Raw genomic sequence first — 22,116 nt, 5'->3', positions numbered from 1 at the left:
CAGCTGCAGGGCATGTAGATCTTGACCATGCACTCACTGGTGTCAATGGCGAAGGTCGTATTGACTTTAATGATGCAGCATCAGGGACCTAGAGCATTAAGTGCTCTAAGTATCATATATTTAAATTAAATGAAAGAAAGAAAAGAGAGCCAATGTCTGAATTCTAGCAAAGCACTGAATGTTAGGGATTGTGGAAACTGCATTGCCCGGTGAGCAATTCTGGGAGACAGTGAGACTAGTCCCTCTTTGCTTCCTCCCTGGTCCTGGAAGGGGTAGTAATTTACTACTGGACATACCACTATTAGAGCATAATTATCCTTGAGTTGACTGAGATACTGCAGTCAGCAATAAGGGATAGGAGTGGAGACCTGCCTCCATTCCCAGCTCCCACTCATTGATTTTCTGTGGGAAAGAAACACAAAGTTGTGCAGCCCCACTTAGGCCTGCACACCTAGACCCAAGACCTAAGTAGACGTCCTCAACATTAGAGCTATGTGGGAATCAGAATTCCCACTTCTGTCTTCACACACTTCTCTAAAAATGTCAAAATGGAACATTTTGATTTTTTTTTGTTTTTCAAAATGAAATTTTGTTCCCAGAGAAAGGTTTGGTTTATTTGAAACAGCATTTTCTGGCAGAAAAAAACATCCCAGTAGAAAACTTTTGGCAGTTCTACTAAGGTCATAAAAGGGAAGAAGAGCACTTTTCTTTGCATGTGTATGTATCATACACATCACAATATATCTAAACATTGGTGACAAATTTCCAATATTAATCCTGTTCTCGTTTCTCATGATGTCAGGTCAGACAAAGGTAAGGAAAAGTAAAAAGAATTACTTGCTAATTGTTCCACAACCTGAATCCACACTACGTCAACTCCAAAAATATCTAAAGGAAATACTGGGCATGATGGGAGATGCTAAATGTGCAGTAGCCTAATAATACTGCACAGTAGTGTGTCATGGCAGAGACAGTGCTAATAGGCTACTGTGCAGTATTATCAAGCTGCTGCTGAAGAGCATCACTAAAAATGTATGTACCAGTGCTACTATTCAGTAACACTAGTTACTGCACATTGATTTAGTACTTGGTTATACAAGTACTAAACTGAATTAGCTGTAACTAAGGCGCATTAATGAACATGTAGACACACCCACTGAGAGAGAAACTTTAATTTTCACCATCTCTAAAGGCATGTTTGTAAGCTTTGGAAACAGCATCTTACCTTTGGACACTGGAAAATCAAAGATCCAGAAATCTCGCTGAGAGAGACTCTGACCTCAGTGACAAAACATGGATATGTACAGGATGTCATTTTCAAAAGCACTCATTGCCATTGAATTCAGTCTGCTTCCCTGACTGCCCTCAGAACTGATGTTATCCAGATTCAGATTTTTCATACCCTCTCACTTGACAGAATTATCTACACTTATAATTATGTCTTTTGAATGTGTGTGGGAAGTTTGGGACTAGAAAATATAAATTATGCGAGATGACAGGGAAACAGAAGACGGGTCAGAAATATATTATTGCCAGGAATATTTCTAAACACTACTCATGCTATTATTTCATACAAAATCTTGCCACACTGATCCTGAGCCTAGCACCAAAACAACACTGCAAAGCAGTCAGGTTTCCAAGTTAATCTATAAAAAGGATCAGAAACAGGGTCACCACTGCCCCAGTACACGAGGAGTGCTCATGTGCTGAATCTACTTATCCTCAGAATCACCTTAGGCATGGACGCATTAGTTGCTTTATTTTATAGATACAAAATTGTGTCGGACTTTAAGGTGACACTGGAAGTTTTGTGGCAAGGCAGGAAGTTCATCCCAGGTCTCTCTTTATGTCAGTCCTCTCTAGGAGGGACCGTTGCCTCTGTGCTTGTACACCACAAGAGGCTCCCTTTTGGACTGGAGTGTCTGCTCCTGGCATAATATAAAAGTACTGTTGCTATGAAGTCTCTGCAGTGACTCTGCAGAATATTACTGTGGACACAGCAGGACTTTATCATGTTTTCCCCTTTTGCCTTTAAGAAAACGTTGTAAGGGCTATTTTGATTTTTTTTAGTATGCTCTTGAATATACTGTGCAATATGTAAAAGTCACTTTATTGCCATGAATGTCCCCATTTCACAAATAGAGGGGCACAAGAAGATCAAATGTTTTGCCCAAAGCCATGCAGTGAAAAAGATGGCTAAGCCAGTGACAGACCCTAGAACCTCTGACTCTCAGCATCCTGCTGTAACAACTTGACAATTTCCTTTCATTTTGTGCAACTCCTCCCTACTAACCTAAGTTTTCCAAGAGATAGCATAATATCGGGCAATGTCAATTGATTACCATTAAATAGGAGATAGATCCAAACATATTAATTAGGTTCCTTTTTCAGGTCTTGCAAAAACATGTGTAAAATCAATACCTCAAAATCTAGTTTCTACATTGCAAAATCACATGTGCCTATCAAAGCCATTTTAGGGGGAAATGGAAAATATGGCAGAAGCCAGTGCCCAAACTAGCTGTTGTTACGTGGCATAGATGGAGAATGCCTGCAGGCAGCTAAATGGCCAGGGTATAAAGTACTTGCCCACTCCTGTTGAAAAGTTAAAGTTGTGCAGTGTGTGTTATAAATAACACTGATGGCCCAGGAGTCAATACAAAGCTAAATTCACTCTCAAGGCTTTGCTCAGTGCTTCTATTCCTAAAGTGCTGAAGTTGTTTTCTCCTGGTTTATGACATCATTGGAGCCCCTAGAGTGAATTACAGCTTTGTAGTCACTCCAAATACATCTATTATCCTACTGCACATTCCTTTCCTTGACAAAGATCTCAGAGGCACAGAAGGGTAATTCAGCCATTCTGTTAAGCTTTTCTTGACTCCGTCACACAACTCTATTAACTCTTATTCTTAAATCATGTTACCTCAACCACCAGCCTTACTATGTTCATTAACTGAAACATTTCAATGTCAATTGCAGGCAGGAGTCTGCTCAGAACCTTGACATTGGTAACTTTTTTTCTTCGTGTCTTTTTTAAATAAGGAAATGTGTTACATCCCTTCCTTCCTCTGCCTGTATGGCTGATAAGAAGGTCACTGGCAGGCCACAGCTTAAGGTGCTATGGAGTGATGTACTAATCCTGAAAGAACAGGAAGAGCCCTGGCTGATAAATGACCTGAACAAGTGATTAAAGTCTGAATTAATTTGAGATTAGACACCATGACTGAGCTCACAGACAACAGTGGCTTCTAAGAGGGCAGACATGCTGTTTTATTCATCCAGACTCAACTAAGAAATCTAAGTTCTTAATAGTGCCCTGTCGCAGGGCACTGAAGCGCCCTGCGCCTAAAAGGCAAGCGACCTGTGAGAGACCCCTAGTGGTGAGACGGGGAGGCTCAGCTGCCAGTCACCAGGGCAGCACAGGTGTGGGTTGCTGAGACAACCAGTTTGGTCAGCTGACCGGAAGGAGGCAGGGCCTGGCCTATATAAACAAGCCAGGCTGAGGCCAGAGGTCAGTTCCCTTCTGGCAGTTGAGGAAGATGGAGCTCTGGTAGAGCAAGCAGAGCAGAGAAGCCTGATGGTCTGAGCAGTTTCTGCATGAGGATACCGGGTGGAGGAAACCCTAGTAGGGATATGAATTAAGGTTAGCCAGTTTGGCTTGGAATTTATGTTGTAGCCCAGGAGTGGGAGTTTTCTGTTTTGTTGTTGTATAAGACCGGAGGACTGGATGAGGCTGTAGGGGTTGGAGGAGGCCTCATAGGAGCTCCCCAGTAGTGTGGGGGTTCCTGGCGCCGGAGAGGGTGCTGCGTTTTGGGGTGTATTGACCCCAGCCCCAGTGTGGGCAGTATCGGGAGGGTAAAGCCCCAGTGTGGGCACAGGTGAGAAGCCTCAGTGGAGCGCAGGACCCGGAAAGGGGGTCTGGAGGCCAGGCACGGCTACGGCTACCTGAGCCTCGATTGTGGAAAGCCCCATTGTGGCGTAAGACCCGAGAAGGGGGCCTGGGGGCCAGGCATGGCTACGGCCACCTGAGCCTCAATTGTGGGAAGCCCCAGTGGGGCGTAAGACCCGAGAAGGAGGTCTGGAGGCCAGGCACGGGTACGGCCACCTGAGCCTTGATTGCAGGGATCGCAAGGCAAGGCCCCAGTGCGGGCGTGAGCATGGAGACAGGCCCCAGTGCAGGCTACGAGAGTTCAGACAGGGAAGAGACTCCAGTGTGGGCGAGAGCTGCGAGGGAAGCTAGGGGGGTGCCCGAGAGGATGTAGGCTGATAGGGAGACAAGCCGGAGAGCATCCGTAAGGGCACGGGTAACGGAGACAGAGACAGAGGACCCATGAGGGCAAGGGTGATTGTGGGACCCACGCATGGCCCCTGAAGCTTGTGGTTGCGGTGTTATCAAAGGCAGGGTACAGACTGGGATGTAGCAGAGCACCGTGCCAAGGAGGGTAAGAAGGCAGCCTCCCTTTAACAATAGTTACCATCAAAGACGTGGCAGGAGAGATAAAGAGGGTGCATTTAGACCCGATTTGGCATGGTAGGGGAGGCGCTGGGGGAGTTCATGGCACCCCTAGGTCGCGTCCTGCCGCATGCCCATAGCCCTAACCAATGGGCAGTGTCATGACCCTTCCTGGATTGTTAGGCTAATGGTCTCATCTAAATTACCAGAATGATTGGCATTCTTAGCTACCTTTCTGGATCACCAAAATGATAGGTATTTTCATCTGCTTTTGTGGGTTGCCAAAATGAAAAGCATTTTCATTGTGCTTTCTGTAATGCCAGAAAATTGGTATTTTCATTACCTTTTCACTATTACCATAATAATCGTATTTTCACAAGCCTCAACAGAATCAACTTTTATAAACTCTGAATTCTTTTTTGGGGAGTGAGAAATAAAAAGAGAGGGATAGTGCTCTGCAGTAGAAGATGTGACATTCTGCCAGAAGAGTTCAGGAGCCAGGAGACCCCTGGGCACTAAGCACTTCCCCAGTTCCAAGCTCTGTTGTGTTCAGGTCCCTATAGTTTTGTTCACAGTCAATGAATGACAAAAGCCACCCAACTCAGTTATGATGCTCAGGAGTGTTAGGATATAGAAGATACTAGATATTGTGTATGAAGATGATGTTCCAGAGATGAGGTTATTTAACGCACATTTAGACTAAAGTTAAATTGGAATCAAACAGTTGCTGATAGTATAATTTCATACTGCTGAATCCTTTTCCAATTGTTTAACTAAAGTCTAAAGCAGGGGCTTTTTTTGGTTGGTATACCCTCACCAGCCGGTCAAGAAGCAGGGAGTCCCCCTACCAATTGACGAGCGAGGGGGGAGGAGAGGGGGCATCTTCCAGCAGCTGAACAATGAGTGGGGTGGGAGGGGGTTTCCTGTGTGCAGTGGCAAAACCAAAAGCACCAGTGACAAAACTGGAAGTGCCACCGGAGAAACCAGAAGTGCCCCCACTTCTCAGTGCTACTGCTGCATACCCCCTGGGGCCTTCCCAACTATCCCCAGGGGTACATGTACCCTTGGTTGGCAACCCCTGGCCTAAAGTATGAGATTAAACCACAGTACTTCTTTCATTCATTAAAAAGTGAGTCTTCTGTTATGTCATCTGCTTAATATAGCTACTTAATGGAACTTTTCAGTTTTACATTTTTCTCATCATTTTCACTAATATGAAACGTTTTATTAATTTAGTAGTAGAAACTGGATTTTGCTAAATTATAAACAGATCCAACATTTGCAATTAATTTCATTTATTCTTTCAGGTTTGAAAAAAATGCCATGGCTTTCTCTCAGTTATTTTTTAGTTTCATGAGCCTTTGCACTTCTGGATAAATGCAAGAGCATGAAGTCCTTGAGAAGCATCTGAAATGTTCTGTTCTTACCTGATGGAACATCTGGAGGTTTTGAGGTACATACATCAACAATATAAGTCTTATCCATGCAATAAGAGGTTCATCTCTGTCTTCAGAGTTCAAAAGTGAAACCTCTTGCACAATATACAACTAGAACGAATGCCTTATACTACTATTATAAACCTCATGGAATTTGAAAATGACCTGCTTCTACCCTTTTGTTAAGGAACTTGTCACTGCTAGGGAAAGGCCATAGCTGGAAAAGTTACACTGCCTCTATACTAACATAATCAAAGAATTACAATCCGAGTTAAATTCAGAAGTTATTCTTTAGTTAGGCACAACTCCAGGTGGATGAAATTCTGGCATCCCTTCTCAGTTTTCACTCTGCTTCTTGCTAAACCAAAACTCCAACTGAAGGCAAAAAGAGTTTGCCCAACATAGGACTGACCTGGATTGACCCCGGCTGAGGGCAGCTTTACTAAGGTCTGAGTAAATACTGAAGAAACGCTTGCACATTTTGCCTTTGTTTTCTCACAGTGATGAAGCCAGACCAGGCTTTTTTGACAGGTAAGATGCATCTTCCCTAGAGAGTTAGACTAAGGCCTTACTTAGGCACTGTCCCTAATCCTTCTTCTGTCCACTCATTACATGTTCTTACTCTACTTATGTGGTACTTGCATCTCAGGTTAGCTGTCCCAGCTGTGGGATGGGTTCTATTTCCACTTGGCTGAAAGCCTGTCCACTGTGCAGTGGGGATGCAAGCTATTCACTGAAATGGTAATTGTCCTCCACTGCTTTCCAACAGTTCCTCTCATGCTGAGAAGGACAGACAAATTCTTCTGAATTTCACTGGGAAAAAATTGTAGAGCACACAAAATAGTAATCACCAGTGAGGATGCATTAAGTCAGGGCTCTGTAGTGAGCTAGGCTCATCCCTGATTGCTAATCACCATGAAGGCATACCTTCATTACCATCTTTACCTCAATCATTGTCCTGAAAATGCCTTTTCTGGTGGCAATAATTGATTACCTTCCTAATGCAAAGGACTCCACTGTGTCTTTAAGATGCTTCCTTACTTGGGAGCAAGGTGGAACAGTATTACACCAATGTGCGCTCTAGGCGGTACAGTGTTCCAGCTAGCATATACCTGCTAATGTTCCAGGAAATACCAGAGTAGTGCAATCCTGCTACCACCATTTGAGAAGATGCATCTTCTCCCAGATGTGCCTTGCTCTACTACACAGTGTGAAGAAAGCAGTAAGCCACAGATCAACCCCATACACCCTTTTCTGGAACAATGCCAGCCCTACAGCACCTATGCATTCCCTGAACAAAAGTATTTCCACTGTGTCTATTCTTTGGACCCTCTCATTGTATTGTGCACTGTACACATCATAATAATGCCATAGTCCTAAAGTAAGCAAAAACCTTGGGGAAGTTTATATATACACATCAGATATCTATAAACATAGTTTAAAACTCCCACTGTGTAATCCATTGCATTTCCCCAGAAATATGGCAACATGAGAATATATATATATATTCCTGGACTCCACTCAGTTTATTGAAGCCTTACTTTAAGATATGATCAGGTACTTACCGAAAATGGTGTTTGGCACTTGGGGTCTGTCAGTCCTTCCTGTTACTGGTCTGAGAGCAGGTACTTTACTACTTAATGGACTTGGCTCCAACCTACCAAAATCAAAAGACAGAAATTGCTGCCAGTTGCGGTAAGTAGATAAGATAATATATTCTAATCCTCAGTTCATAGGAGTGGACATATTCTGCATGGGAAATAAATGTATCGATGTCTGCACCTTGTTAGGTTGTCTGGAGGAATCAAACACAGGAATCTGAGATCTAAAAATCATGAGGTGCTACAGTCTGAGAGATCAGCTTATAGCGGAGGAGAATACGGATTCACTTTGAACATGCCTACTTCATTCAGCCATGACTTCAGGACTGAGGCACTATGGTTAGGGATATACCTAACTTGAGGAGGCAGCCAGCCAATTTCACAGGTAGATCCTGGGGCCAGCTACCATTTTCACAGGCGTGTGGGGAGCCTCCCACATGCCTCTGATTGACTTAGGGGCCCCGCTGGCCCCTCCCCTTGCCACTGATTGGTTGTGAGAGCTGTCCATCACGCATCCCTGCCCATTGTCACCAATTGTTTTACTTTGGGGGGCGGGGCTGCACAACAGTCAGTGCTCTCAGCCAATAAGCAGCAAGGAGTGGGGCCAGAACCCATCTTGCTGACAGACCTTTGTTGTGGCAATCTTTCATGCTAGCAGCCTGCCTCCTCCCTTGCCCCCCAGTGGGCTGCATGGCCAAGCCACAGTGTCATGAAGACTGCTGCCTCCTTCCGGGGGAGCCAGCATTTTATTTTCAGTGGTGGGGGGTGTTTGGTTTTTTTTATTTTTTCAGTGAGCCTGCTGAAATCATGGAGAGTGCCCCATTTTGTGGTTTCCACAAAAAATCATGCAATCGTGAATTCCGTAGTCCCTAACTATGGTCGATTTGTACATATCACCTCCCAAAACAAAAAGTATTGTAGCCACTTCAGTGCTACATAAAGAGGCATAACTTATTAGAAAGGCAAGAATTCTTGTGGGTGATAGCTTTTATTGGACTGTATGATTGGAACAGACATAGGCAAGCTTTCAGTTACCATAGTACCCTTCCTCAGGCTTCTGTGACAGAAGCAGACACAGCTGAGCTAAATACTAGATGGAACAAAAGCTTGTTAAGTTGGCTAATTATTACCTGTGAATTGCAGGGGTTAGCAAGTATCAGGAAGATTATAATGTACTGTTAAGTCATTGTTTATCTTAAGTCCCTGATGCTCATTGTCCAATAGGCCGATGAATACCTGTTCCTGTGCTTCTCTTGTAAAGGCATCAGAGAGAATTCTTTTGAGCACTAGAACTGTGAGATTAGAGAGGGAGTGATTTTTTTTTTGGTGAAAACTGTTTTACCTGTGTTATAGTGTGTCTGTGCTTTATCTTTTTACAGCCATTATTCATTATGGGGCATAGTTGTTTTGTCTGATTTCACCCATGTAGGTTCCATGAGGGCATATAGTGCACTAGATGAGGTATACCCCATTTTGAGATAAATGCATGTATGATCTGTAGATTTTGATGGCTTTGTTGAGGGAAATTTTGATTGGACTCCTGGGAAGAGACGGCATCTACCTCATACAGAGAGGTAAGCCAGGGTGTCCGATCTTCTAGATAGCGCTTTAAATTAAGATTGCTGGGGGAAGGGGAAACACTGACTGAAGCTTGCCCAGGGACCGACGTACAAGAAAGCCCCATAGACAGGGACACTAGGAGAGCCACTCTTGTGGGAGCTGAGGGAACAGTTCTCTTTCAGCATGACAAGAAGCCAAAGGTCTCAGTAGGAGGCCTCAGGTGCCTGTACACAAATGCCAAAAGCATGGGAAACAAGCAGGAGGAGCTAGTCCTCCTGTTTTCTGGTGGGCATTATGACCTAGTAGGGATTATGGAGAACTGGTGGGACTCCTCACATGATTGGAGCATAGCCATAGAGGGCTACACCCTGCATAGAAGAGACTGGATAGGGAAGAAAGTTGGAGGTGTAGAGGTGTAGCTCTCTATGTGAAAGGGCAATACAGCTCCTTGAAGGCTGACATCGGCTCCAAAGAAGAGCCGCTTGAAACCCTCTGGGTCAAGCTGCCAGCGGGGGCGGGGGGGATGGGGGGCACAGTGAGAGAGATCTAACTGTAGGTGTATTCTACAGGCCACCAAACCAGGGGGAGGAACTCAATTTACAGTTTGCCCTAGAACTAGCAGAGGCTGCACATGCATGGGACATGGTTATCATGGGCGACTTCAGTTATCCAGACACCTCCTGGGAGCAACACTTGGCCAAGTCAGATCGGTCGCGTTCCTTTCTGATCTGGATTGAAGAACTCTTCTTGGGTCAGGAGGTGCACAGGATTACCAGAGGTAGTGCTCTCCTAGACTTGTCCTGGCCAAAGGAGATGACCTGGTGACTGACTTAAATATAGAGGGTAGCCTGGGCAACAGAGACCATAAGACCATCATGTTTACTGTCTGTCATAAGGTGGACAAATCTGATAGCAGGGTTGATGTCTTGGACTTGAAAAATGCACATTTCAACAAGCTCAGGTCACTAGTAGGGGTAGCACTGCGAGACCTGAGGCTGAAGGTGAAAGGAGTGCATGAAGAGTGGTCATTTCTTAAGGATATGATCCATTCCCATTGGGAGGAAAAGTACTAGAAGGGCTGGGAAGCTCTCTTGGCTAAACAGGGAATTCACGGTCCTTCTAAGAAAGAAGAAAGAGGCGTACAAGCAAAGGAAGCTGGGGACAGGCCCCAAAGAGGACTATACAACAACAACAGCCGACACTTGTAGGCAACAAATTAGAAAGGCTAAGGTGGTGATTGAACTTAGATTAGCAACAGGAATCAAGGACAGCATGAAGTCCTTCTTTAGTTACATAAGGAACAGGAAGAAGACAAATGGGAGTGTGGGGCCATTGCTCAGCAACTCAGGACATCTGGTTAATGGCACTCAGGAGAAAACTAAACTTCTGAATGACTACTTGGCTCGACATTTTACTGGGCCAGGGAAAAAATCATGCCAGATAGGGTACAAAATGAGCAGAGCAGGAATGATTACCTCCCTACTATTGGTGTAGAACTGTTGTATAATCAGTTAAAGAAATTACACATATATAAGTTAGCAGGACCAGACAAACTCCATCCGAGTGTGCTAATGGAGCTGGCCAAAGTCATTGTGGGGCCCCTGGACAAACTCTTCTAAAACTCGTGGCACTCCAGAGTGGTGGACTGGAAGAGGGCCAATGTTGTGCCCATCTTCAAGAAGGGGAATAGGGAGGATCTGGGTAAGTATAGTGTAATTAGCCTAACTTCTATCCCAGAGAAAATCCTGGAAAAACTCATTAAGGAGTCTTTGTGCAATAGGTTTGCAGAAGGTAGGATTATGAATAACAGCTAGCATGGCTTCATCGCAGTTGGTCTCGTCTCACCAACCTAATCTGTTATGATCACTTAGCTTGCCACCTGGACAAGATAGAGGAGTCTGACATTGTATACCTGGATTTCCAAAAAGTCTTTGATGTGGTATCTCACAATGCTCTCACAGGAAAACTGGAGGATTGTGGGATTAACTGCAAGACAGTTAGGTGGGTATGAAGCTGGCTGTGGGGAAGGACCCAGAGAGTCCTCACAAATGGATCTGCGTCGTCTTGGTGAGAAGTGGCCAGCAGTGTACCACAGGGGTCGGTACTTTTCAACATCTTTATCAATGATTGGGATGCAGGGGTGAAGAGCTCACTGGCCAAGTTTGTGGGCGACACCAAGTTATGGGGAAGCATGGTCATGCTTAAAGATAGGCTGTAGATACATATGGCTGTAGACAGGCTGGCAAGTTGGAACCAGATGAGGTTCAACATTAAGAAACGTAAAGTTTTCCACCTGGGAAAAAACAACCCCCTACACAACTACAGCCTTGGTGGTGCCAAACTGACCAACAACATGAACAAAAGGGACTTGGGGGTAATAATAGATCACTGTATGACTATGAGCTGGCAGTGCAATGCTGTTGCCAGCAGGGCAAATAATACTCTTGCATGCATTAATCGGTACATCTCCAGCAAAACCAAGGAAGTGATTCTTCCACTCTACTCAGCATTGGTGAGACCCCAACTGGAGTACTGTCTCCAGTTCTGGATGCCACACTTTAACAAAGATGTGGTAAAGCTTGAGAAGGTCCAGAGGAGGGTCACCTGTATGATCAGAGACTTGCACAGCAAGCCATACAAGGAAAGACTGAAGGACCTGGGACTCTTCAGACTGAAAAAAGAGAAGGCTGAGAGGGGCCTTGGTAACAGTTTAGTGCTACATCAGGGGAGTGCATCAAGGGCTCGGTGAACATCTTTTCACCAGGGCACCCTTGGGGAAAACCAGGAGTAAAGGCCACAAACTCCTGGAAGACCATTTCAGTCTCAACATTAGAAAAATGTCTTCACATTTATAGTGTCCAGACAATGATATAAACTCCCTCCAGAGGTGGTGCAATTGCCTGCCTTGGAAATCTTCAGGAGGAGACTGGACAGACACTTAGCTAGGATCACCTAGCCCCAGCTGTCTTTCGTGCCTGGTGCAGGGGGCTGGACCTGATGATCTTCCAAGGTCCCTTCCAGCCTTACTATTTATAAATCTATGGTGTGGCAGTAGGGATGTGCCGACAAGTCTTGCATTTGTTGTTAAGGCAGTGTTGAATCCTTTAGGTTCTTGTCGATTAGCTGGGAGTTTACTTCTGAAGATAAGTTGGACAAGGTTAGGGGGCTGTTTGCATGCTGGGGCAGAGGTGCTGGGAATATTTTTCTATAAGTCTGATCCTTTTCAAGTATAGGCTATAATTGTTTGATGATCCTTCCTAGATTCAAATGTGGGATAGTAGGTGACAATGAAAGATGTGTAGTTAGTAGATTTTGTTTGTGTATTGTAGCTGCAGGGTATCTTGGTAGCTCTTTCAAAGATATGGTGTATTTTTCTGCTGAAGAATCCTTTCTGGGTAAAGGCAGTTTTCAGTTTGGCAAGATGAGTAACACAAGTGTTCTCTTCAGACCAGATGCAGAGGTATATGAGGGCGTGATTATGGATCAATATTTTTGGTGTGTTTTATGGTAATTGCAGGTTTTGTGGATATAATTGTTGTGATCAGTGAGTTTTCTAAGAATAGCAATTTGTGGGGTGAATTAACAGCTTATTAATGCACGTGTGCAACTGCATTGAAGTTGCTGCTCTATTTCTGGGTGTGAAATTCTGGGTTGGTGCGATATGTCTCAGTATGGCATTGCCTGGCCCTTTTTGCTGACATTTTCTGTTATCCTGATAGAAAATATTTTTTTCAGGTCAGGTTGACCCAAAATAAAATGTTTTGGTTCACTGAGATGAGTTGAAGTGTTTCATTCTAGGACAGTTAAACATTAATCTGTGGCTGTTTGTGTTGCGAAAGTGTCATGTGCCCCCATCTTTTCCTATGAGCTGAACTCTCTAGCCAAACTAGATATCCCAAAATGCAATTTATTAAGCATGGTCTGTGCTGACATGACAAGAAGTTCCTTATCTGTGGAGCTCCAATCTAAAACAGAACCTTGAGAATTCTACAGCAGAAAGATGCATCTACAGGAATTCCCAGTCTCCCTTTCTGTTACAGTGACACCAGCATACCAACCAAACAGACCTTCAGCACAGAAACTTCAGCCCTAGGAGCCTTGCAAAGTGCCTTCCTCCAGGATCAAATCTCCCTTTGACTAAGGCAAAGCATAGAGGGTGTTTATGAATCTTATGGAAAAAAACGGGCAAACAAGTTGCTAAATCATGAGACCACCTTCCACCAGAATCTCACTGACAGAGAACTAAACTCAAACCAAATCCTTTCTGGGTATCAAGAAATTCTAAGCAAGAAACTTTAACATTATTATTTGTATTTCAGGAGCACATGCAATCTACAACTGAGAAAAGGTTCCCATTGGGCTACAAAGTGTGCAAGCACATGGTGAAAAAATATTCCATGCCCTTAAACAGTTTACTATATGCATAGGAGAAAGAGAACATACAAAGATTGTTTTATCTCAGGTTAGACAGTAGATTACTGGTAGAATAAAAACAGAACGCAGACCTCCTTATTCACAGTTCAGTGCTATAGACATTAGATAAGAAGATGCAATGATTTATTTCCACCCATCATTCCTTCAAATCAACTTTGTCTTTGACCAGCAAAGAAAAAGCTAACCAGCAACCCTCTCCTCCTTTCCTAAAACTGGCTATTTCTCAAATAAACTTTCCAGGCACCTAACTTTCTCACTTACAGCTTGATAAACTGTTTCACAGTTTACATTTAACATTCTTTTATAAAATATACAGGTAGCTGAGCTGCTTGAACTTGATAGACAAAAGCAGTTGCAGACGGGGTCCTGTCGGTGATGATAAATGCTAAGGTGAAAGGTCAGTGCATCAGTCTAGTTTACCAGATGAAAACCTTACCCTGCTCCTTAGTAGTTAAAGACTTGATCCACACTCTGTTATGCTATAGCATTTCAGAAGGTCAAATTGGAACTAAGCTTTTAATTGAACAGAGGTGATGTTAAAGGGAGACTGAAAAACAGATCACTGGGTTTTTAACAATGAAGATGATAGTTGCTTATATTTATGAGTTGATCAGAGATCACATACTGGTTTTCACAGTTCAAGTATTTGTAAATCCCACTGCATACTAAAAAAAAAAAAATCTCCATACTCTCAGTGGTTCAAAACTCCACATTCTGGGACCTTCACACTCAAAAAGGCTATAGATAGGGTAACTCTTTTCCATATAGCAAGACTCCCTGCCATACAAGAGTTTTCAAATATTGCTTCCTTTGAATTCAATAGCCAAATTCCTGTTGATGTCAATGCAAACAGGATGGGGCCTGTATTTATATCTGCCAAACTTTCCAAAGATTTGTGAGTACCTTTCAAAGGCTTGTATGAATTTCTAAACTTGTAGAGTCAGCAGCATAGAAAATAGCACAAAAACCCCATCTGCGGCCCTACAAAGTCCCAGGACTTCCTGGTCAACCTCCTCCTGGCCCTGGCCAAGTACTTGACCAGGAAGGAGGCTCTGCCTGGGAAGGTGCCCAGAGACTGTGGGGCCGCATTCCTCCCACTTGTCCATGCACGTTCCAGGCAGAGCACCAGTGGGCGGTGTCCACCGGCTCCTTGGATGCCTTTGAGGACTGGTGGGTGCGGCCCAGGGACTCTGCTTGGTGTACCCCTCAGGCGCACTTATTTTCATGTTTTGAGCATTTGACCCACATGACACCCTTATCCTGTTTTTTTCATTAGTTGTCCCAAGAATTTAATTGTACCACTCACTCATTAGCCTCACAAGGGGGTACTAGTTAGCCAGGTGGGCCTTAGGGCTCTTGGTGTGAGTGTTACAAATAGACAGGAGATTCTGGGACCTGGACAATTAGTATCTTGGGACACTACCCCTTGTGCCAAGTGGTCTGCTGAAGCAGAATCCCAAATTCACTTTTTTAAATACCCCAAAATCCATATTCTTCCACAATTAGAACAAAAGAGTGGGGGGGACTGATCAGCTGGACAATCAGTTTTATTGCTATACTTACAATGTTAAAGCAATTCGGAAGCCTACCAGTGTCTCTAGCATCATAATAAAATAAATTCTAAATATCTATATCTTTTAATGTTTGTTTTGGGTTTCCTTATCACGTGGTGGGTGTGTGATGGGGGGATGTGGGGTTTGCAGGAGTGGGGTAGAAAGGTGGGGGGATGTGGGTGGGGGTGTGGCTGGGTGTGGAGGGATGTGTGGGGATGTGGGTCATTGTGTGGGTAGGTGTGGGGGGGGTGCCACATCATGCGGGTGTGGCCCAGGTTGGCAGGGTGTGGTGTGCTGTCTGGCAGCTTGGGGGTGCTGCAGCTGTCACCCAGGGCTCAGTGCTGCTCAGCCTGAGCGGCCCAGACCTCTGAGGTGGTGTGCAGCATCCTGCCGAGCTGGCCACACCCACGTGATGCAGCAGCTGGGGCTGAGCCCTACTGCCCCCTGCATAGGGCAGTTGTGCCATGAAGCCTCAAGTTACTGCTGGTTACTGCTGATAAGTGTGGGGGGCTGGGGCCTGGCAGGAGAGCGAGTGGGGGCAAGGGAATGAATGGGGAGTTGGGGGAATGAACAGGGGCTGGGGCAAGGCAGGCCCCCACTCATGGTCCCTTCTGCCTCTCCCCCAGCCTCCCAACCCCCTACTAACCTGGCATGGAGCCAGGTCCAGGTCCCTGCAGCATGCTTCAGCACCAGGGTGAGGGCCACTCATAGAGATGTTCTGGCTGGCTACCAGAGCATCTCTGTGGAGGGCTGAGCCTCTGGTTGCCTCAGGACACGGTCCTGGGCCATGCCCTGCTCTGATTTCCCACCCCCGCTGGAGTATTTTGTGCTCCCTGGATATCCAGGGGTCTAATTTTGTCCCCATGCTGAAAATTTTCAGTGCGGGGAATGTTTTTTTGTTCCTGCATGTGCGTCTTGCAGCGTTTCAAAGGGGGTTGAGATGCTTCAAGAGGCACGTGCATGCTCGTCTAGACGTGCCCAAAAAGGTTTTTATAAGAGATTTCAGATATTTCCTGCTATCACTCCTGTAGGGAAAACAGAGGTGCAGAGAATTAAGGGAACAGAATGGGAGTGGGAGAGGGAGGAGTCTTGGATAAAGGTTTGAATCTCTTTGTGCTTCCTCTCTAGATCATAAACCTATGCAAACAAACCCTTTGGTTCTCTTTATTGGAGGTAAACTGCCAACCTTGCTATGAAATCCACTCTTCATTAATGGATTAAGATTCAAACGTGTGTGATGGAGGGGTGTGGGAAGGATGTGTGAGAGACAGGGATCCTGGTTTTCTTTGATAAAAAATCCCCAATTTTCAGATTAAAAAAGTAACCCAAAATCCACATTTTTCCGCGATCAAAATGAAATGCCACATACACACACACACATATATAATATATATATATTCTCTCTATATTTTTATATATGTGTGCATATGTATACATATATATGTATATATATGTGTGTGTGTGTATGCGTGTGGTGTTTCAATCTGATCACGGAAAAATGTGGATTTTGCGTTACTTTTTTTTGAAAATTCCCTACAGGAGTGATAGTAGGAAATATCTCAAATCCCTTATAAAAACCTTTCTTGTACTATGTTCAGACCATACAGATCTTAAATTGGAAAAACCATATAGGTGTTGTTCTTCTATCACTGATGGTTAAGGAAAATAAACAGGAACAAGAAGTTCTCGTTATGGCATCTTTGTCATTTTGTCCAGGTCACTTCACCGTTTTGTGCCTCTACTAACATGGAGTTACATGGCAACCGTTGGTCCTCTTGATCATGATGTATGCACAAGAGGTCTAGCAGCATCACACCAAGACCTTTGACACTGATGCCTCGGCAAGAGTATGGAGGAGTGGAGATTGCCCAAAACATAACTTCCTCCCTTTAAACCATTGAGACAGAATCCAAAGGTCAGACTGAGTCCAGACACTCAGTGCCTTGATGGCTGTAGCTTCCGTCAGAGAGCAACAGATAAGAACTTCTGCTGACTGACTAACTCCTTAGCGAGTGAGTGTTTTTGTTAGGGTGATGTCTCTTAGCTTTTCTCTAACCCGGCAACACCCACAAGACAGTGGTGCTAGGGTTTTGAGGAGTCCTGTACTTGCCTTATACTTGCCTTACTCTGGAGGTTGCAACATTTTGGTATTTGACAGGAGCTACCCCGCCACAAACAGCCCCAGTATGATGCTACCAGGCCTTCCAGTCCGATGCAGTTTACAGTCATACCCAGGACCAGGAGTTACATGAAGTAACATAAAAAATGCAAGTGGCTCTAAGGTAACATGGGATACAATTGGTTTTACCAAGTTCAGGAAAGACAAAGGAAAACCCTCCTGTACTGTTCTATGATCCCTAATTTCCTAAACAGCTGCAATAAGGCCTAGGCCAGGGATGGGCAATTATTTGGGTTGGAGGGCCACTTACCATGTTTTGGTGAGCTGTTGAGGGCCTCTTTGTCTGTCTGTCTGTCTGTCTGTCTCACACATGTCTCTCTCACACACACACACGGGGTAGGGCTGTGGTACTCACAACTCTGCATAGCTGGGCTGCAGGCGGGGCGCAATGTTCCCCAATCTTGACCTCCCCCCTGATCCATGGTACAGACCCTGCCTGGGGTGGGGTGGGAGGACTAATTTTCTCCTCTTGCACACACCCCCTGCCACGTGGTGCCAGGTAGGCAGGGATCCAACTTCTACTGGCAGGACAGGGGTTGCTGGATGGAAGCAACTCCACCCACCCAGCACTGCAGGTTGGGCTCCATCTCCCCAGCTGCCATGCAGTGCCAGGCAGGTGGATGCAGCTGCTTCTGCCCAGCATCTCCTGCCACGCCAGCAGAGGCTGAAGCCAAAACCTCTGCCTGCCAATTGATTCTGTCTGGCCCATGGACAGGCAATGACTCTAACTCTGGCCCTGCTGGCACTGTGGGCTGGATAGAATCAGCTGGTGGGTCAGATACAGCTCGTGGGTCATATTTTGCCTACCTCTGGCCTAGGCTGTCCTGCCCAATGAACTGAGTAGGATCTTGTTTGAAGAGGAATCCTAATATAATCAACAGGATTATTCAATCAGGCAGCAGGGGAGTCTGATTCAAGCCTTTACAATACTGGAGTTAATCAGAGTGTAGTCTCTGGGAGTACTTACTGTAGTACTGTCCTGGGATTTTTCTGGAATTACTGCAGCCAGTTCTGAATGATGCTTGAAGGGGGACTGGGGGGAAGGGATAGAAAACCTTCCTAAATACAGATAAAACAAAACAAAATCTCTCAGACAAAGGAAACACACTAAAATGCACTGTTTTTTTCTTGCTCTGAGTCCTCAAAGCATTTCCCTTCCCTCCCTGAATGATAATGGGCATAAAAATTAAATATAAATTCTCCAACAAAAGACAAGAAAAGCACCGAACGGGCCGTAAATCACTGGGACTGGATGGCATTCGGGGGAAGTTTGGAAAGGGAATAAAGGATGAAATAGCAAAGATACTGACTATGATATATCACAGTCCCTTAAAAAACATCAACTTGTCCTCAAGCCTGGAAACTCACTCTGACATTGCCTACATTTGAAAAAGGAGCCAAGGGAAATATCAGAGAGGGAGGATAGACTGGAGAGCAGCACCTTAGTAGCGCAGGATCAAAAACTGGCCAGCCTTTCCTCAGCAGTGAGGAATGACAGAAGGCTTCATTTACTCCCCCCACACAGTAAGAATCACTGCTTTAAAAGGAGTCACCTCTGAGTAAAAGGGGGCCCTGTTTACACAGGGGATTTGACTAGCTTTATATGCTGATGGAGACACCCTGTTTGATAAGCTGAATAAGAGTTCTCCTCTGATCCCTTGCCCTTCCTCTCTGTTTTGGGGTTATGCTGGCCAGCTGAAGAGCCCTCTGCCTGAAGCACCTGTTTGAAAACCGAAAGACCAATCTTTGGCTTTGCTTGATGTAGCCAAGCCAACAGTGCTCCAATAAGGTCCAGTCAGGCTTCTCCAGTTTTCCTGAATTTTTCAAAAATAAAATAAAATAAAAATTAAACAAAAATAACATTATTTGCCTAAATTTTAGAGGGTTTTGAATGGGAGCCTTGTAATAGACAAATGTCCCTGGGATGACATCTGACTGTAGTTAAAATTTCTAAGTAATGGCTAGTAAACTTTCACACAGGACTGTGTACACCAGTTACTTTCTTTGAGATTTTAATGATTTTCACTGGAAGAATATTAATATAGGGTATGTCTCTGCTCCCTCTCACCTATATTTCTCACTGTTGCCTATACCAGCTCTCCATTCTGCTGTAATGTTGACCAAACAGTTTAGTTAAGGTGGTGCGTGTCTACACAAACATTAATGTGCAGTGGTTACTGCACATTTAATTTAGTACTTGTATGATCAATAACTAAATAAATGCACAGTAACTGGAGTTACTGCACAGTAGTGTTGGTGAGCACCTTTTTAGTGATGCTACTGTACAGTAGCCTAATATTACTGTGCAGTAGCGTCCCAGCACAGTTTTTGCCAGGACACACTACTACACTGTATTAGGCTACTGTACAGTCAGGGTCTTGTGTAGGAGTGCCCACTGAAGAATTAAAGCAAGCTCACAAAAGTGAAGGAATTAAAAGAAAACCATTACTTATTATGTAACAACTAAAGTACCAAAGGACTCCCTCACACGGAGCAGGAATGGTGATATATATTATATGACCCCTGTACCTAGGCCAGCAGCTCCCAAACTGAGTCATGACCCCAAATGGGGTCGCAACATCAGTGGTTAGGGTCGTGAGATTTCTGTACCCGTAGCAGGGTGCAGGACTGCAATGGGGCTGGACCAGGTCCAGGCAGGAGCCACCTCTGCAGCACAGCTGGCGGGATCCAGCACAGGAAGAAGCGCTGAACCACCATGGCTGCCAAGGTGAGGTGCAGCAGCAGCATGGAGTTGTGCTCCACAGCTGCCAGGCAGGCAGGGGGCACCTCAGCTTGGTGGCCATAGTTGCACAGTGCTCCCTCCCACACCAGGTCCTTTTCCCTGGGTCGTAGAGCACATGGGGGGAGGGCAGCAGGGCATAGAGCCCCAAGCCCGCAACAGGCATCCTGCATCCTATTGCCCCACAATGGGCTCTGCTTTAGGCATGCTGTCCAAAGGGGAGGAGATGGGGGGAGCCGGATTCCACCCTCTGCTCTGGCCGCAGCAGTTGCCACCTCCTGTGGGCAGCAGCCAGAGCTTGGGTGAACTCGGGGGGGTGGGGCAGGGGGCTGCGGGCCCTGGCTCTATACTTGGAGAAAGTGGGGAGCTGCAGGTTGGGAGGTAGAGGCACCAGCAGGGCCAGGGCGCTGTGGGTCAGGAGTGAGGAGGGAGAGGCACTGGCAGGGCCAGGGGGCTACAGGTTGAGATTGAGAGGCACTGGCAGGGGGTCAGGAGTGAGGGGCACTTGAGGGGGTGGGAGGCTACAGATTGAGAGCGAGGGACCATGCTGAGAAAATGGTGTCAGAATGGGGTCATGCTGAGGAAAAGTTTGGGAAGCATTGACCTAGGCAGAGCATAGTGAGATAGAGATGGAGCTTATGTTAGTTACTCTGAGTAGCTTTCCTAATAGAGATGAATTAAAATGGAGTAGACAGAAACTAGTGTCAAGGAACCTGGACTCCACTGGGAACATGGACAACCACTTGTCTATCATGTGACTTTGGGAAAGTCACTTAAGCTAAGGCATCGAGAGTTGCCCCTCCTTTCCATTTTTGGATGCTAAGTAGGAGAACCTTTGGTGACTCGTGTCAGGCCCCTCAAAAATGAGATGCCAGATATCAGTGGATGTTTCTCAAAATCAAAGACTTAACTTATTTCTGCCTCACTATTTCCATCCGTGAAATGGGTGAATGAACATCTATACACATGCTCCCAGGTGGAGGGGAGACACTTAAATTACAACAACCTTTTCAAAGGAGAATCACAGGGAGGGTGTGCATTTTTTTTTCTTTTTTTAGACATTTAGGGCGCTTGTCCACACAATCGGTGTTTACCCGCTAAAAATGCTTTTGGTTTAATTTTCCTTACTTAGTTTTTGACGACTAATTAAGTAAAGTGGCTGTGATTTACCATGCAATGGCTTATGCTATAACTAGTAAAATACGCTAGGGGGCACATCAGAACATTTTACCCTCCTGCCCTTTCAGTACTACTTTAGTGCAAGGTGGTGTTTTAGGACAAGATTTGATATTTTGGTTGGTTTATTTTCTTAGGTTGTGCTGGGTTGCTTTTGGGGGGGGGAATTGTTGCCAGTTTTGCTTGAGAGAGATGCATTTTTTGGTGGGGGTTGAGTTCAATAAGCGGTGCTGCCTGCCTCCCCTGCAAAGCTTCCTGCCTTTTTCTAGGCACTTGTTGCTTGTTGCATGTGGCGCTGCTGGGTGGGGAGTGAAATCTTTGCATGCAAAGGTCTGCAGGAGTGAGCCTGCCTTCTTTCCCCTCGCAAGTCTGGATTGGCGTGAGGTTGTTACTGAGGTTGATTAAGATTCCTTGGGTATCTCCGCACCCAGGACAGCTTCCCCCAGCGTGATCAGTCTACTCCAACTCCCTCCCCCACTCCTTCCGATCACCACACAGTGCCTAATATGAACTAACACCCCCACCCCCGCACAGCAGGGGCATGGTGTGGGTTGAGGTGAAGAAAGAAAGAGCCCAGGCTCCAGGAGACAAATTTTCTTATCACTTAGTCTGTTTTCATGTCAATCTTTTAACTGCTGAATTGGCAGATCATCATCCCCTGCAGTCATATCTCCCCAGCCTACAACCAGATCCCTTCAATACTTTTCCCCCTCCTGTCCTCTGCTCCCCAAGCTTACCCCTCTTCTCTGGTACTCCTGTTCCTTCTAAGCCTATTTTTTTCCCAGCAGCATGTCTGTATCCTCCTTTGACCACACTGTTTGCCACTGCTCTGCCTGACAGTCATACTGCTGCCTCTTTCTGGGAGTGCAGGGGTCTGTGGGTCAGGAGTGAGGGGCACCAGTTGGGCTGGGGGTGCAGGGGGCTGCAGGTAGGGAGTGAGGTGCACCAGCAGGGTTTGGAGGGGGGGGGGGCTCAGGAGTGAGGGAC

At 45.5% G+C, this 22,116-nt stretch overlaps 1 protein-coding gene across 9 annotated transcripts in view; it reads right to left on the bottom strand.

Moving 5' to 3' along the window:
• RALY (RALY heterogeneous nuclear ribonucleoprotein) overlaps window positions 1-22,116 on the bottom strand; it is a 437,215-nt gene that overhangs the window by 270,361 nt on the left and 144,738 nt on the right. For all 9 annotated transcript variants that reach the window (XM_090064608.1, XM_090064602.1, XM_090064601.1 and 6 more), the window contains one exon: window positions 7,452-7,543. The gene's annotated coding sequence lies outside the window, so the exon portion shown is untranslated. The remainder of the gene's footprint in view (window positions 1-7,451; window positions 7,544-22,116) is intronic.

Source organism: Crocodylus siamensis, chromosome 10 (genome assembly GCF_052110815.1).
Source record: "Crocodylus siamensis isolate JL-2025a chromosome 10, ASM5211081v1, whole genome shotgun sequence".
In the NCBI taxonomy this organism is placed as follows: domain Eukaryota; kingdom Metazoa; phylum Chordata; order Crocodylia; family Crocodylidae; genus Crocodylus; species Crocodylus siamensis.
This window is presented reverse-complemented; position numbering and strand designations above follow the sequence as displayed.